Raw genomic sequence first — 17,104 nt, 5'->3', positions numbered from 1 at the left:
GGAACCTGCAGAAATAGAAATTCTGTCCCTCCTCAGTATGTCAGCCTCATCCTCTCCAACTCTTTGGAAAAAAAAAAAAAAGTGATGTTGTGGTTGTGTCTCTTGCAAGAAAAAGAACCGTGGCCCTTAATTTGCTTCTCCAAACTACCCCAAAAGAAGTTTCGTTTCCAAAACTGGCTCTCCTTCAGTTGACTAGGTGAGTGCAAGGGTATTCAGTCTTCTTGGAAACTCAGAAGCCTGGCATATCCCCTTGGAAATTGATCTGAAGCAAGGAGAGTTTGAGAGAGCTCGATTGAACACATCTGTGGGAAAATGTGTACATGCTGCATAAACACCAGAGTGGAGTAAGCAAGGCTCTTCATCAGGTGTAAATGGATCTGGGACTTCCCATCCATTTACACTTGATGGGAGGCTTATGTATCCTAACAGCTAGCAAGCATATTGCCTTTTGACAAAGGTCAGGCTAAAAAAATGATGATCCCACACAGTTTGAAGAAGAGCCTCTTCTCATCTTTTCAGGGAGAAAAGGAAGACAGCATCATGGACAAAGTCCATCTTTCTGCTCTTGTGATTTATGAAGATCACTTTGATTTAGGATGTGTCCTGTAGATATTGTGTGGGTTCGAGTCAACAGGTTTGACTATAACTTTTGAATATGTTCACCTAATATGACACGTAGAAATTAGCTGCCTTTTCAGAGGGAGATCTGTTACGGAGTCACAAAGCATTTTAATGTAGAAACAGAAAATGCTATACACTTGGAAAGGCTGTTTTTTTATCCAGTATCTAGATTGTAGAGGTATTGTGTTAATAATTTTGCATACATTTTCACATTTAACTTTCACAATAACCTAATGAATAAAAAGTGTAGTAACTTGCCAAAGAGAGGGAAGCTTTCATGACATCTCAATTCAACAACAAAAACGTTTTTAAAAAAAAACAGATCCTGCTGTTTTTCCAGCCTCTTTGAGCTCATTGGGCACTAACAGCATGATTGTTTTCTCCTGGATTCTGGGCTAGGCAGATCTGTCCCCTGTCTTTAGTCCAGTGCCTCATTAGGAACAGGGAGACCTAGGTAATTGTGTGTTCACGAATAAAAGTGTTCTAGGAACTCTGTGGAAATGAGTGGATTTACTGTAGTCCAATGGTAGCCACAGATGTCCCTTCCATATCTCACCCTCCTCAGTGAAATCCTCCCTGAGATGCAGATGAAGAATCCGCCAGTGGAGAGCTGTCTTTGGGCCATCACATCAGATGGCCAAGTTCACACCTTACCTGTCCAAGAGGGCATCTTCCTGGGTAAACACACAGTTATCTATTTGTTGCACAATTGCTTGTGAAATAAACTATCCCAAAACTCAGTGCTTTAAAATAGCCATGACCGCCACCATTTGTTATCCATCACAGGTCTGAGGTCGCCTGGGCTCAGCTGGGCAGTTCATCTGTTCTGTGTGTGTTAAATGTGCTGGAACAGCCAAGGTGACTCACTCACAAGGCTGGCAGTTAGTCGCTGGCTGCTGGCTGAGGCTTAGCTGGGGCTGTTGATGAGTGTAGGAAACAATTTGTTCCTTCTCTTCCTGGCTTCTACAGCATGGTGGCTGGGTTCCAGATGGGTATTCTGAGCAGACAAAACCAGAAATTGGGGGGTGTCTTAAGGCCTAGCCTTGGAAGTAACATGGTTTCACTTCTGCCACTTTCTAGTGGTTACAGGAAGTCATGGGCCAGCCCTCCTTCAAAGGGGAGGGCAACGGATTTCACTTTTTGTTGGGAGAAGTGGCAAAGGATGTGAAGCTATGTTTAATTCATTACCTCTCTAGTTAGACTGCCCACCCGCCACAGCCCTTATGTGAAAATAGAAGGAAGGGGTGTTCATCCCCAAGAGGTGCCCTGGGTGACTTGTCCTGCAAAACATCGAAAGGGGTGAGGGAAATCTCAGACATCAGGGTTAGCTGTTTCATCCTCTCCAGCTCCAAGAGCAAAATAGTTCCCTGGTGCTGAGTCAGCCAGGCTTAGCTTCCCCATCAGAGAAAAACAGACTTATTTACCTGTTTCGGTTGTGGTGAAGATTAAATCCATGTTCAACATTTAGCCATCTATATAACTAACTACTTGATGTCACCTTGCCACCAACACTCTCTTTAAATCTAGTTCATTTAGAGAAATTCCGTGATCACCAAAAACATTATTCCGTTTCCATGACAGCTTCTCCCAGGCGACCCCTCCTTCCCCTGCCCAGTACATGAGGTGGTCACAGCATTAGTTGTCATGGTGTAGCCACTGGCTACAGTTCCTGCTGAGGGTCACACATTTTTGCCGAGACACTCTGAGTAAACTCTTTTTTGGCAGGAGCAGTGGGGTCTGTAGACCTGTGGTCGTGAGACATAAAACCCCTCTGTTACTGTGAACTTGAAGGTCCTCTAAGCCTGGCTTCAGAGAAGCCCCAGAGAGGAGCCAGTAGGAAGTGTTAACCTGAAGGCATTTATTAAAGCACAAAGACATTAAAAGTAAAAAAAAATAAATAAAAAATAAAAAAGGCAAAAAAATAAAAGGCAAAGCAACTCAAATGCAAAGTCTTAATGTAATTTTTTTATTTTGTAGGAACAGTTACAGAACTGTTGGGCCAGCCACTTCTCGGAGAAGGGGGTTTGGGCTAAATGCACAGAAAAGCAATTGCTGAAAGCTATATTTCAAACAAATGCTTTTACATCTACTGTGTTAATTTGTGTTCATTTAATAACAGCAGATCGAGAGTAGGAGAGCAGGGTTGAGGCTCAACCTTTTTACATTGAGAGGCTATTTCTGATATTTCTAATTGAGTTCTCCCCTCGGATACAACATTTTTGCTAAACCACAACCTAATGCTTAACGATTGCGCAGCTGAGCTATCCCACTATTGAGGCTGCCTGGATTTTAATTTGCTGTGACAATGTTTGTTGCCTTTTAAAAAAAAGTCTAATTAACAAAAGCAACAAAAATGGGTCAACAAACCAGTAAATATTTAAACAAGTGTCATGTTTTATTTGAAAAGTTGTCTAGAGATGGCTGGCACTTTATGAATAAATTACAGATATACCCTCTCCCATTCTTGGACTTCCGGTGTTCATCAGTGATCCCAGCCTCTCTGGAATACAGGCTCTGTGAATTGATTTCCCTCTACCTCAAACTACCTCCTTCTAAAAGTGGCAGGTGGCAAGGAATTTCTCTTATTCAAGTAAAATGAATTTGCAGCACTTATTTTTTATTAAACTTGAGAACATCTTTATCTTCAAGTGGAGGACTTTGGGTGTTGCAAAACCAGGTACGGTCACCTCTGGTTTAGAGTGTCAGGAGGGCCTTTATGATAAAAGGAAGTCTGATGCTTAGTTTGTTATTCCGTTGTTTACATGCAGAAAGAAAATGTGAATGTGTTGAGACCCCACTCTGTTCAAAATTGAGTGAAGCTTCCAGGACAACTGAGGCCTGTCAAATGGTTTGTTTTTTTTTTTTTGGTGCCTTTTAGCTTTTAAAATATAACTCATTTTTTTCCTAATGTTTATTTATTTTTGAGAGAGAAAGGCAGAGTGCAAATGGAGAGGGGCAGAGAGAGAGAAAGAGAGAGGAAATCTGAAGCAGGCTCCAGACTCTGAGCTGTCAGCACACAGCCCAGTGTGGGGCTCAAACCCATGAACCATGAGATCATGACCTCAGCCAAAATTGGACCCTTAACCAACTGAGCCACTCAGGTGCCCCAAAACATAACTCAGTTTATGCCACACTGCCTCTGAGTTCTCTGGTGGCTTTCCACCTGTCTCAGAATAAAGTCTGAACATCAGATTGGTTTGACCAGGGACTGTGAGACCTGGCCGCCCCCCTCCCTCCCGCCAAGCTTCTTCCTGTCTTTCTACTTCCACTGAGTGGTCACGAGCGTTCCTTGAGTTCATTCATTCAGATCACTTGCTCTGGCCGTTCTTGTCTCAAATCCCACCCCCTTGGACATCCTCAAGCCTTCAGAGCTTTGTTCCAATGTTGCCTTATCAGAGAGGCTCCTCCTGTCCATTGTAGTCTTTTCTCGCTCTCTATGTCCCTCCTTGCTTTACAATATTTATAGGACTTATCACGTCCTGAGTCTTATGTATTTATTTGTGTGTTTCTGCTCTGCCTCCGCCTGACTAGGATGTTTTAACAATGGCAGAGGCTTCGTTTTGCTCATTGCTATTCCCCCAGCACCTCGAGGTGTTCTTAGCACATAGGAAGTAATCAATAAAAATCTGCTAAATGAGTGAATGGAAAGTTCTGGGTTTATGTAGCTGTCCCCAGTTCTTGGTCTGGATTGAAGCTGAATGTGCAGCACCTGAGGCAGTTCTAGGTAAGGTGTGTGGGCATCAGGAAATGCAGGGAATGTCCAGAGGTGAACGAGAGTTCTGTGGGCTCTCTCTCAGATCCAAGGCTCAGGGAAGTTCTTGGCACCGAGAGGCTGATAATAGACTGAGCTGAACCGGGACAGAAGGAAAGTTAAATGGAGTCTTTCCAGTTCAGAAGGTCACCTGTGAGCACACTTTCTTTAGCCTCTACACTCTCAGCATTTTGGGCTGGAAAATCCTTTGTCGTGGGGGCTGTCCCGTGCATGGTAGGATGCTGGGCAGCATCTCTGGCCTCTACCCACAAGATGACAGTAGCTCTCTCCTCCCCCGTTGTGACAACCAGAAGTGTCTCCAGACATTGCCTGATGTCCCCTGGAGGCCCCGACCATCCCCACTGGGGAACTGCTGGTGGAGTAACTCAGAGCTGCCATTACAGGTCCCAGAATGAAGCAGGCTTTCCTGAGTCGTTTCCATATTCAGGGATCGAGTGGGCAGTATTGAGAAAGAGAACCATAGGGTTTAAAAATTAGAAATGGCTTTAAAGGTCATCTGACTCAGTGGCTTTTGATCTTTTAATTTTGCTTATTAGGTGGAACGATACAAGTGGGATACCCTGGCTGAAGTTTGAGGGTGTCTTCCCCTCTTCCTTCCCTTCCCCTTTCTCCTTTTCACCTTACCTTGAGGCACTGCCTCAGAAGTTTAACCAACAAGCATGGCTAAACACCGTTTAAAACACCTCCTTCTTATAGGCGAGGAGAAGAACAAGGCTGCTGAGGGCTCACAGTGGAACAACAAATTAGAGTCTAGGGCCGTCTGCGGACTCCTTCCTTCCATCCTGACTTCAGGCCCTCTTTTCTTTCCAATACACTTGGCAGATCATTTGTTTTCTTGGAGCATGTGGGATGCTGCAAATATTTCAATGGTTCCAGAGAGAGCCTGGAATCAAGGAGAAAAATGCCTGGAATGATTAATCTGCACGAGCCACTAGAACAGGACCATGGGACATGGGGACCGGCCACTTCCGGTGGGCTGGGCCAGGGCCTGACTGCTGGGCCCTGCCACGGCCACAGTGGTGGGTGAGGGGAGAAGACACACAAAGGGAAAAGGAACCAATGGGCTCACATAGCAAAGGTGCTGGCTGTCCTCTCCCCATGACCCAGCGAAGAGTCACACTGGAAGAGGCCTCCTTGGTGAGCAGCCACCATCTTGAACTTATTGCCTCCCTTCTTCTGGGCTCTGCATTTTCCTTCTTTGAATGGCACCTCAGGAGGATCCTTATCCCACAGCTGGTGATAGACAGCTTCCGCAAAGGGTTCTGTTACTTGATAGAGGAGAGAGGCTGCCTGGAAACACATTCCATCTGATATTAAAGAATGTATTTTCCTGATTTATAGTCAGGCTAGGCAGAGTTGTCTGAGATGCAAGGAACCAATGGGAATATCCATTTTGACTAATGATTAATTATTACATCTAAAGTGATGTTTTCCTATCAACTGATAGGCTGGAAAAATAGACTACAGCTTGCTAGGTTAGCACCAAGGGTCACAGATGTTGCCTCTGCATTTTCAGATTACATTATCCATTACAGACAGTACCTTCTCATTTAGAAACATCATTTGTTGTTCTCTCAGACCAAAAAAAAAAAAAGAAAGAAAGAAAAGTGAAGGGAAAAAAGGCTGACATTTCACATGCAAGCCAAAGATTAGAATCCCTGCACAGGACGGCATGTGGAAGTGCATTAGGATGTGGTGTCCCTGAATCAAGGACACCAGGCGGCTCATGCTGAGATGTAGAAGGCAGTGACTTCTGATCTTTATTATGCAAATGTGCAGCCCCGAGAGCCAGGCTGTTTAACCTCATCAGGGGAAATGTCACTGATCATTTCAAGCTCCAAATGTAGCACAAGCGTTAGTACTATTATGTTATTATTATTATTATTTGCAGGGCATTATGTAAGCCCGAGCCCTTTGATTAAGCGGAGTCCACACTTGCCCAGATTCTCTGGGGTTGCAAATCAACTCCTCAAGAAATTAAAAAACAAACAAGCAAGCAAATCTGTTTTGTTCTCTCTCTTTAATGTTTCTGGATGCGATGCTTTGCAGATCAGGTGATGGCCAGGCATGGGTGGAGCTGGGGAGGATCCCAGCGTCCAGTTTCCAGCCCCGGATTCTTAATGACAGGCTGCCTCCTCCCTCCTGCAGGTCTTGTGCACCAGTGGCAGAGGGGTTGAGAAGAAGCCTCAAGAAAGCATGGCACTGGGGCAGGAGAAGGGACAGGCCAGGGGGTGGACATGGTGAGGAGGCTGGAGAGAGGCTCTGCAGAGATTAGAAGAGGAGGGACCAGGATGGGGGCGGGAGAGAGGCTCCTCTTTACTCCAGCTCGGGCCCCACTTCCACCTTCCAGAGCCGTAAAGGAAACTGAAAGCGACCAGATCTAAGACGTGGCAACAAAAAGAGCTTGGAATCAAGCAGCTAAGAAAAGGAAGTGGAGGAGACAAGGCAAAGCCAGGGGCAGTGATTAGAGGCCCAGGGCGACAAAGGCAGAGGCGGAACCTCTCTGACATCCAGGTGTCAGGACCTGAGCTGGCAAAGCCTCTGCTTCCAGAAGACACTCAGCAACAGGTACAGGGTGGTAGTGAGATTCTGGAGGAAACAAATAGCCGGTTGTGTGTTTCCCCCTTTCCTGCCACAGCCTGGTCCAGGGGAAAGGTCCACCTTTAATAAGTCAATATTAATAAGTAACTTTAATAAGTAACAAGGAGGGAGTCTGGTTCATTGCATAATTGGAAAGACTAGAAGTTTCTCCATAGACCTTTTGAGTTCCTCTCAACTAGGCCCAGATCCTTTATATATGAACTCTGATATCAGGATCCCAGTCCAATTTAATTAGACTTCTCAGGAGTGGGCCCATGTCCATACTTATTAAAGCTTTCTAGGTGTTTTGAATGTGCCACCATGGCTGAGAGCTGCTGCTTTAGGTTTTCATGAATACAAATTCCATAAAGGCAGGGGTTCTTGTGTGCTTACTCTTAGCTGCGTAACCTAGCATCCAGTGCAATGCCTGGCACACAGCAGAACTTGAATACAGATTCCCTATGTGAAAGGGTTGTGGGTGAAACAAGGCATTTTTGCAACAGAAGCAAGTCTGTATATAAGTAGGCCATTCAAGGAATCTGTGGAGGGAGTTACCTCCCAGGCTCCCATTAGCCACACTCTCAGGCTCATGGTGGTCCCTGGCTGTCCTAGCGTGAGTGGACATGCAGCATGCTCCAAGTTCTTCCAGAGAGTCAAGCAGAAGTTGTACACATGGGACCAGCAGTCATCTTTATAGACTAGCTCTGGGGCGGCAGTAGGGGCCCCCTTCCATGAGCAATGCTTCCTGAAGCCTTTCCCTGTGACCTGGAGGAAAGTTTCCTGTCTGATGTCCAGCCGTCTCTGGGGTTGGTCACCACTGAGTTGGAAGATGAGAGGTTGAACATAAATAGGAAGGATTCCAGGGGCACCTGGGTGGCTCAATCGGTCAAGTGTATGGCTTCAGCTCAGGTCATGATCTCATGGTTCGTGGGTGCTGACAGCTAGCTCAGAGCCTGGAGCATGCTTCAGATTCTGTGTCTCCTTCTCCCTCTGACCCTCCCCTGCTCGCAGTGTCTCTCTCTGTGTCTCTCAAAAAAAAAAAAAAACATTTAAAAAAATTTTTAAAGGGAGTGTTCCTAAGCTGGAGACTTAATTGGAGCCTGAACGAATTCAGATCACTTAGGCAAACACTGAGCATCTGCCACGTGGCAGGATCTGTGTTAGAGGGGGAGGGTACAAAGGGAAATCATGTGTGGTCCCTGCCTCTAAGGATTGGCCAATGGCAGGGTGGAAATATCTTCTGATTTCCAAGCTGGGCCCTGGACCCGACATCAAGCTGGACGTTATTACATCCAGCCCCTGACCCCAATCCACCTCTTCCCTTTCTCCTAAGCATAAGAAGTCCTTTTTTCAAAGGGAATCTGCTGATAATGGAAGCCCAATATGTAGATCAGATCAAAGGACAGCTACACTAGGGGAAGAGAAGTCAGTTCTGCCACCTTTCCTTTGCTTGTCCTTCTGCCCCTCCTCCTCAAAACACTTCCCGTAAGCCCTTGGGGCTGAGAACTCAGGCTCAACATGACTGACTGCTCTAAGAAGCCTATTTCTCTAGCTCAAGCAAGAGTCCTTCAGCCAGCTGCTGGGAGTCAGGGGCGAGTGGGCACGCCCACTAACCTACGTGAGACAGTGCCTTTTGCCCATATGAAACCTTTGAGTTGAGAGACACTTTGGGATCTTACCGTTCATCCCCATTCCCACCAAGCAACATGGCACACAAAAGAAAAAAATATATTTGAGAGTAAGAAGGGCCTTAATTCAAACCTGACAGTGTGACTGATGGGCTCTACTCTGGAAAGCCCTTCCATGTCTCATAGCTCAGTTTCTACATCTACAAAATGGGGACTGCATGAATTATTTGGCAGATTCATTGTGAGGGATAGACCTTGGGGCTGTTTTGAAATCTGTTGTTTGAATCCTATGAAATTATTATTTCACCATGGGGCTCTGTACTTTTTGAAGGTACCAGAAGCCTTTTCTTCATCTTTGTATTTTCGACCTCCGACACAGTAAATAGCTGGCCCATGATAGATGCTTCTCAGAGAGGTCGTCTGAACACTTCGTCCAGGTGGGTGTATCCCATTATTACTCATTACACTCACACCATCTTCACACGACCGTCGTGTGTAGCCCAGATAGGTTATCATCTTTCCCTGCCGGCAGCTGAGGAATAGTCAGTAGTCACTTCTGGCAGCCTTTTCTTCCTTCCTGTTCCTGCTCAGGTTCTGGTCAGTGATGAATTTTGCATCAGTGAAGGGGGATCTTTTCTCAGAGTCAGGAGACCCATCCCTTCGGCGATGAGAAGAGAGGCTCTGTGTGAAGGGAAGCCGAGGAGGACCACTAAGGTGTGGGCTTAGATCTGGTTCGGTGGGGGAGCATCTTATGAGCATCTCTTCAGGGCAAAGGCCAGACTGTGCTACTGTCAAGAGCTAGCGAAGCAACCCATTCAGCGGGAGGTATAATCAGTGTGCCATCTCAGTCCTTTGCGACTCACGCAACTCTTAGTTTCCTTCAAAGCCTCAGCAGGATAGTTTGTATGTCATCTATCTCTACACTAGACAGCAATTCCCATATCAGGTCCTTGGCCGTCTTGGTGGTCAGAGTCTAGAACACGCCTGGTACAGAGGTGGTGCTTGAAATATATTTGTTGAGTGGAGAAATAAATGAATGGCAGCTATTTTATTACTACTAGCAGTAGCAGTGGTTATGAGATGGATCAGAATCAACCCAAGCAGATAAAAGTGAATCATCTTTGGAAAGCTCACCAGCCAGGGTGAGAAGGGTCAGAAGCCATTTGAGTTACCTTCTCACAGAATTTGGCCTGGGAGCCTTTATTTAGGACTGATGATTTCCTCAGGCCTCCACTAGGAGGCCCTTCGTGCTAAACTGAGCAGAGCGAGTGAGGTTTTACGACTGGACAAGGGCTGCCTGGGAGCCGGCGGGCGCGCTGGGGCCCTCTGGGGGAGCGCGGTGGGGGCGCACCATCTCCGGGACTCTGCACCATTCAGAGGCTCCAGACCCGCGGGCTCTGAGCCAAGCTGCTTGGTTCCAGTGGGAAAGCTGACCTTGGCCAGGAAGAATCAGGAAGAGGCACAAATGACTCATTGTCCCACATCCTCCAAGGTAAAAACCCAGCAGTGTGTGTGGCCTTTGGGGCTGGACATTATTGCAGCCTTGGCTTCCTCCACAGCCAAAATAAAAGCACCCAGCCAGCAACACATGCACAGCCTCGGAATATGACCAACGGATCTCTTTCGTTTTCCTGTTCCACATATTTCTCTGCACTCAGAGTTTCAAAATACAGTGCATATAACACGATGGTCTCCCCTTTCAAAAGTAGAGCACGGTTTCCTTTTAGAGACTTAAGACAACCTTCATTTCCAGTCAAGGTCATGTGACATTTCATGGCCTTGTGAGAGAAATTTGATATGCTTGCAGATCACGTGTGAAGCAGGTCTCGCTTGAATGTGCTTTATTTTTATTCAGGAGTTTGGGATCCAAGTCATTTATTTTAAAACCCGCTCCTGCCTCCAAATTTCCACTAGAGGGCACTCTTGGAAAATATTTATCAATATATATTTTTATTGCTCTGTCTAGGAAATGCTGTTTTTTAAAAAGAAGAAGAGGGGGGAAATAACCCCCACCGGTCCATCTAAATTTCAAACCCAACCCTTCGCCTTCTCTTGGAACCATTCCTAATTCTCCCAGAAGCGCAGCCAGAGAGGGGAGCTGGGGAGCGCCAGGCAGCTGTTTCCCTTTCCCCTGTCCTTTTGTCCACATGGGATGCAGCTGGCCAAGCCGCTAAGCCGGCCCACGGGCCAGAGCCCAAATCCCCTCAGCTTCGCAGGGAGCCAAGCCCAGCAGACCGGGAATCACCTTGGAAGGGGGCTGTGAGATACTGAATTTCAGGGCCTCTGGTTGAGTTCAGCCTTTGCTGAGCTCTTGTCCAAGGAGTCTATCTTCTGCCCTTCCCTGCAAGCTAGAAGTGACAGGAAATCCTCAGAAAAGTGCCAGGAAGGGTCAGGGGGCAGCCAGGCGGCCAACAATTAAAAATAGGGCTTCCGGGCAGGCAGCCACAGAGAGCTCGCTTGGTATGTAAATAAGTGTAAATAAGACCAAGTCTTGCTGACGGAGGGGTTCTGTGCATATTTTGTGCAGCCCGAGCTGTCCAGGGCAGTGATGAGTGGCCTTTTTTCCCCCACAAAGCCCATGTTAGAAAAATATATATTTTTTCCCACCCAAAAAGAAACAGCTCCATTAAGTTCCATTGGTAGAGGTGGTGGAGAGATTAATCTTAGAATTTTCTTACTCAATGAATAGAGAAATGACAGCGGGTACATTAGAATGGCTTTTAGCCACTAAACCTTCAATTCTGGGGCATATCTGATATCCATCTTTGACCTTTGTGTCACTCTTTTGAGTTAACATCATTCACTTGAGTGAGTGACCTCTTTTTATCCTGGAAACAGCTCCGTGAGGTGGGTATTACCCTCATCATCCCCATTTCAGAGAAGGAAACCAGACTTGTGGAGGAGTGGTGTTTTGAAGAGGGACCCACCGCGGTGGTCAGAGCTGGGCTCGAAGTAGTTCACGGTCTTCCACGTAACATTTCACTGAGGACTCACTGTGTGCCTGGCTCAGTGCTAGCTGTGAACAGGATGCTGCTGCTTCCTTTCTTGAAGACGGGCGCTCTGAACATCAAGGTGAGCCCTTGGCCCTCACTTGGAAATACTCCTCATTCTTCCAGAAGCACAGCTAGAGAAGGAAGCCAGAGAACACAAAAGCAGGGGTTTCTTTCTGTGTACCTAGGTGTCTCTGAGGGTGGAAAGAGCTTTGCACAGCATGGGCTGGGTCAGCAGGGAGTGACATTCCCTGGGGTGTCTCACTTACTGGGAGATCAAGGCTGGTCCAGGGGCCCAAGACCACAGAGGGCTTCAGGCCCAGCCTGGCAGGCAGGTGTCCATCCTGCCCCTTTTGGGAGCCACTCCCTTCTGCTGAGCTTGGTCCCCCTGCACTCCCACAGGTGAGCAGACAAGCAATCGTCAAAAGGGTTCTCTCTGTGCTGCAGGCTTCTTGGTCCATTTCCTCTTTGTGGAGGGGAGCTGAAAGGCCACCTTTGAAAGCAGTCCGGAGGGCTCTGGGGAGAAGCAAGGCGGCTCTAAGTGACTCCCAAAGGGTTGCCCTTTGGCCTCAAGGCTGCGGCAGTGGAGAAAGTCAGAAAGGCAAAGAGCAGAGGGGCTGTGGGGCAGGGGTGTTCCAAGCATGCTCTGCACCCAGCTTTTGCTCTACTCCATTCCAATTTTTTTCCATGAGCATATATGACTTTGTAACTAAAACCATGGGTATGCACATGCACGCAGCTTTAAAACCCAGCTTCTGTCCAGTTTCTCAGGGAAAGTACCACCATATGCTGTAACAGTGACTGCACATATGGATGGAGCCCTCACAGAAATTCAGATGCAGCACAGAATCTATATTAAAACTGCTGGTATGTGTGAAAAACAACAGACATAATAGGGGGTCGTCTCTACTTGATAATAATACCCGTGTGTCGAACAGAGAGTGGGGACAGAATGAAAAGTGCAAATTGGGCAATTTAGGGCTTCTTTCTGCTTCAGAAGGAGAGGAAAAGAAGGCTGGAGAATGAGAAAGGTAGCGGCCATGGTGGTCCTGAGCCTTGTGCGTTTCTCTGTGTCATCGTCTCTTCTCCCCAATTTAACTAAACAAGGGGTGAAGTCAAGCTCAGGTCTGGGGACCCCAGGCTCCCGTCCTAACAAGCAGAGCTGGAGAGACACAGTGAAAGAAGGTGACATGGGTTTCCCAGGGACAGAAATGCGCCTATGGGTTCCCTGGTTCTTTGCTCTTAGAAGACGGCTCAGAAGGTCCCTTCACACACCCTGGCCAGGTGGCCACAAGCCAGGTGGGACCCACTGCTCACACTCTGGAGGGTCAGCAGAGGGGGACCATGAAGTCTGTCCCATGCTGGCCAAATGAATCCCGGGCAGCAAACTCGCTGGGCATGGACCCAAACAACAGAGTGGGCTCATTCTGTTCAGAGCCCGTCTTGGGAGGACTGGGGGCTTCTTGGATGATCCAGGAGCGGTGTGACTCTGCGGCATTCCCAGAAAGAGTTAAAAAGAAGAGCATCTGTAATGATGCCACTCTCCAAGGGTGGCCCTGCATCGGTATTGCACTGCCAGAGTTCATGGCCCTAGAGTGGAGGGGGCTTGCAAGTATGTAGCAAGTCAGACCAAGTTCTGCATTTGTCAGAACCATCCAGGGGTGGGGTGTGAATTCCCCCTACCTGGCTGTGGAGAGGAAAGCCCAGGCTGTGGGTGTTTGGTAGACACCCTTCCGAAGGCTCGGCAGGGCCTGTCTGTACACAGGAAGGGAAGGAAGATTTTTCTAAGCTTAATATACCTTTAGACCAGTGGCTTCAATGCTTTTAAGAGGGAAGAAGAGATGCAAATTAAATGTCCTGGAGGGAACTGTCTCCCACCACCCCTTATCGAGGCACTTTGGGGTGAAGCTATTTTGCCAGCGTACTATGCTCAGCAGCCCCACACCATCCATTGGACAAAGTCAGCAGCCCAGGGCTCCCAACCCAGCCAAGCCCAGCTAACCAAGGAGAAAAATGTCCCTTTAGACATTGTTCTGTTCTGAGTTGGCTGCTCATTTTTTGATGCTGCAGAATCAGATTTTCTCAGCTGTTCCATTACTTCAAACGACTTGTTAAACAATGTCTTCAGACAAAAAAAAAAAAAACACAACCCAACACAAGCAGACTAATAAAGCACTCATGAAAGGGCTGAGACAAGGAGGTTGTCAGACCCGCATGCAGAGAACACTGAAATGCAGGCTCACCTGACCTCAGGGACCTGCCCGACACCAGGGTGGCTGTTGCCTGACTTCTACTCTGTCTCCACAGAGTCAAGAGCTGCTTAGTGCCAAGTGTGATGTGGACACTTGCCTGCTGGACGGAGACAGAAACTCATTTTCCATCTGTCAAGCAACCTGACACAGAGCCGGTAATGATTTTCTGTCAGCTGAGGCCTGGCTGGATTTGAACCGGTGACCCAGAGGTAAAAGGCCCTGATGTAGGGCTCCCTTTACAATAACTGGCCTGCCTGGCCTCATTATGCCTGGCCCAGTGCTCTCTCTTGCATCTGCCCATGCACTCTCCTCGTCTAGTTGAGTTTTGGTTGGATCTTAACTTAGCATTTGGGGCTGAGTGTTAATTCACAGGAGGGGCAAGCAGGGATGCATGTGTGTCCTGGGAAAATGAGAAACAGAAGGCAGATGAAGGGCACAGAGGCAGGGTCTGTTTGATTAGCCCTGGGCCAAAAGCTATATGCTTTTCCCTCGTTGGGTGTCTCATTGTGACCTCAGGATCCCTGCACACATAGTGGCCATAAAGATGGCTCCTGTAGCAAATGGTGAAACAAGAAATGTACATCAGGAGGGATACTGAGATCAAGGTACTCTGGCCTTGAAACTGTCATCATTATTTTCATTGATTGCTTTCATGAAAAAAAAAAAAGTCCTTTCAGAAGCATTTGTAGTTGGGTTAATATGATGCTTTCCATTCACCAAGTGATAATTGATTCACATGCCATTCTACAAAAAGTTTTTCCTAATCTGAAGAAATTTTCCTAACCAGACAAACAATCTGGAGGGTCTTACAAGTTAACTCATTATTCAATAAGCATTTATTGAGGTTGCTATTTTCAGGCAAGCATCTGCTAGTTATCAGGGTTACAGAGAGAAACAAAACAGGGTCCACACTGAAGAAATGAATTATTTAGAGGAGGAGAGAGATATGTGGACAAACTTCCAGCAGTGAGCACAAATTGATAAGTGATATCACAGCAAGTGAAGAGGCTCGATAGGCAATTGGTAACTGAGCATTGTGTCTTTTGGAGGTGGGGGCTGTGGTGGAATCCTAAAAATGGGGAGTCATTAGTGCAGAGGTGCTGGACATGTCAGCAACCCAGGTGGAAATCCAGGCTGCAACACTTATGCGCTGTGGAACCTAGTTTCCTGGAGCTGCCACTTCCTAATCTGTAAAATGGGAATAATTACACCAATGTCAAAATTGTCATAAAGATTAAATGGGGGTAATTCATGTACAGCATTTAGTAGAGCACTCAGCACATGACAGGTGATTGATAAGTGTCAGCAGAGTGCCCTGGATCAGAGAAAGGTATTCCAGGAGGAAAAAATATAACATTTATAAAGGTATTTAAAGACAGTGGCAGTGGGACGAGGAAGGTGGAGATGAAGGGGAGGATTTGTAATAGAATGAAGGGAGTTTGGTGACTACTGAATATTAAAAGTGAGAGGTAAAGGTGGAGGGGAAGGACACCAGGCCTGGTTTTTGTGCCAACGCAGGGGGCTGGCTTGGGGAGGGCTGAGTGTGGAGAAAGGAAGAGGCGGCTAGTCTTTCCTTTGGGGCATGTGGGGTTAGAGGCGCCTCGAGGACACCCAAGTGTGAAGGTCCAAATGTAGTCACACGCACACTCAGGACTACAGCTCTGGGAGCTCTTGCTGGTTTACAGAAGGTGGCTGATGCTGTTCCCCTGGGAAAGGCAGGGGGATGGAAGTCTGGGAAGAAGAATCGGAGACCAGAATTCCTGGAAATGGTTTACCTTAAGGGGGTAAGTCAAAGGAGGCATGAGAAAGGGACAGCCCGCCATTCCAGGGCCATAGTGGCACCCAACCGAGTGGAAAGGGGACATTTCAGCCTGGATGCAGTGAGTTTAAGGAAAGGCCCTGTGAGAAAGCTTTGGCCACAGCGCCCACTCTGGGAGCAGCCTCCAATTCGAACTCGTCATAGGCAGGCATTAGTCAATCAGAATCAATATGGAGGCAGCGCTGTTTGTCAATTGTTTTATACAATGGTTCTTAGCTAGACTCAGGTTTTTCGGAAAGTTGGGCAAAATGTCTGCTTGCAGTTCTTTGAAGAAGGCATAAAAAGGCAAGACCTGGATGGCAGTGATGGGCAGGGAGGGCCTTTCAAGCTTTGCCGGGAGGCAGGGATTACAGCAACCATGTTAAAATTCAGAATCAGGTACCCTCATTAACTGATGAAGTAAGACTCCTGCCCTGGTCACTTCCTGACTTGATTAGTGACATTTAATGGACTTCGTAATAGGTCTTTTGCATAATTAGAAGTCATGCAGAATCGAGCCTGACGCCTGACTCTACACGTCCAGTGCAGTTTACCCGGTCCCCTCCGCTGTTGCCCAGGAATAATAGCTGCCACTTACCGAGTTCCTGCCAAATGGCAGGCGCTGTGACAAGCTGTTTGCGGGATTATCTCATTTGATCCTAGCAACAAACCTAGGATGTCACACAATTCTCTTTGGCTTCATGAGCAGAGAGGTGAGCTGTACAAATGGTATTTTGCTTCATCTTCAACACGCACGTGACTTCTCAGGTAGGGGCTGCGGGGCCCTGGCTGGGGGGAGGGGCACCGTCGGAACACTTGGCACAGGAGATGCTAGTAGCCGTGGGGCCCAGGACAGGACGTGGTGGGAAACGTGAACTGGGGGGAAAGACACAGGAAGAGCTTTGAGCACGTTGGCAAAACCAGCCCAGGACACCACACCGACAATGGTGCTCACTGTGACCATCTACAGTCAGAGTCTAGAACTTCGAGCAGTGAGCACAAATTGATAAGGTTGCAAGGATTTCACGTTCGGAATAGTGGGTAAGGAGGGAATGATCAATGTCTATGGCTGTGGCCAGGATTGATCTCTTCAGTGTGTTAATCTTTTCCTAATAGGGGACCCTGAAGCCTGGTCTCACAGAAACTCTGGTGTTCCCACTGTCTGGAATTTCTGAGTCGTTGAAATCATCCAGGGGGCTGTCTATGACTCAGCGTGGTGCTGTGATTTCAGCAGTCTCGTCTGCACCCATGTTCACAAACACATGAATGCCGAGGGATACTTGGTGGTGGTGATTTTCTGGGGTTTTTTTTTTTTTGGTAATTCTTTTAATGTTTGTTATTTTTTTTTCGAGAGAGAGAGAGAGAGAGAGAGAGAGAGAGAGAGAGAGAGTGTAAAAAGGGGAGGAGCAGTGAGAGAGGGAGACACAGAATTCGAAGCCGCTCCAAGCTCTGAGCCCTCAGCA

General features: G+C 47.3%; 1 long non-coding RNA gene across 1 annotated transcript; it reads right to left on the bottom strand.

Moving 5' to 3' along the window:
- Nucleotides 1-709: 709 nt before the first annotated feature.
- LOC115305248 lies at nucleotides 710-2,149 on the bottom strand. Its single transcript, XR_003914752.1, has 2 exons — nucleotides 2,046-2,149; nucleotides 710-1,618 (listed from the first exon to the last, which is right to left on the bottom strand). It is a non-coding gene; the product is annotated as an uncharacterized LOC115305248 (long non-coding RNA).
- Between the last annotated feature and the right edge of the window lie 14,955 nt (nucleotides 2,150-17,104).

Source organism: Suricata suricatta, chromosome 1, assembly GCF_006229205.1.
Source record: "Suricata suricatta isolate VVHF042 chromosome 1, meerkat_22Aug2017_6uvM2_HiC, whole genome shotgun sequence".
Lineage (NCBI taxonomy): Eukaryota > Metazoa > Chordata > Mammalia > Carnivora > Herpestidae > Suricata > Suricata suricatta.
The sequence above is the reverse complement of the archived record's forward strand: the minus strand, read 5'-3'. Positions and strand labels throughout refer to the sequence as shown.